Consider the following 700-nt stretch of genomic DNA (forward strand, 5'->3'; position numbering starts at 1 on the left):
GCTGTGAGGAGGTGACCATGGACTCTTGAAGGTCCTCCCAATGGAATCCCAGACCTGATGAGTCCCCTTAATCTGGAAAGACTCCAAGGATGGAGTATGGCTATCTGCTGCCCAAGGAACAGTCTACCTGAGTTTGGGAAGGCACATTTCTGCAAGGTTGACCACTAAATGATGGAGTCTGGAGATCAAGACAGGTTTGGAGGGGTTGCTATGGGAACCCCTGAATGGGCAATCTTCACAGGTCCTTGCAGTATTTACTGAAGTAAACACCCCCATTTTATCAGTAGGGAAAGTGAGACCCAAGGAGGGGTATTAAATATTTATTCTTATTGTGAGAGGCTAGCTGCAGCTGCTCCAAACCCAGTTCCCAAGATGGCATCAGTGACTGACCAGGAACTAGCATTGGAGAAAAAAGTCAACTTTATTTAGTTAATAAGCAAACAGCTGGCAAAACAGATAAAACAGATCAAGGCTACATGCTGATTGTCCAAGAAAGTGCCTGATTTCCCCTTGACTCCCTACTCCCTATAGGCATACATCTGAATGGGACTTCTGGGCCAGTGCATAAAGGCTGAGGAATCCTCCCTGGGCATATCTTTTCATGCTGTTTGGCCTCCAGATGCCATATCACCAGTGCAAAGATTTCACATCCAGCTCAAAACAAAAACACCATTGTGTTCTAGTTGTCTACTGTCTAGCA

Source organism: Petaurus breviceps, unplaced genomic scaffold, assembly GCF_028583685.1.
Source record: "Petaurus breviceps papuanus isolate PSGF00001 unplaced genomic scaffold, PetGlider_PUasm1.0 99, whole genome shotgun sequence".
Lineage (NCBI taxonomy): Eukaryota > Metazoa > Chordata > Mammalia > Diprotodontia > Petauridae > Petaurus > Petaurus breviceps.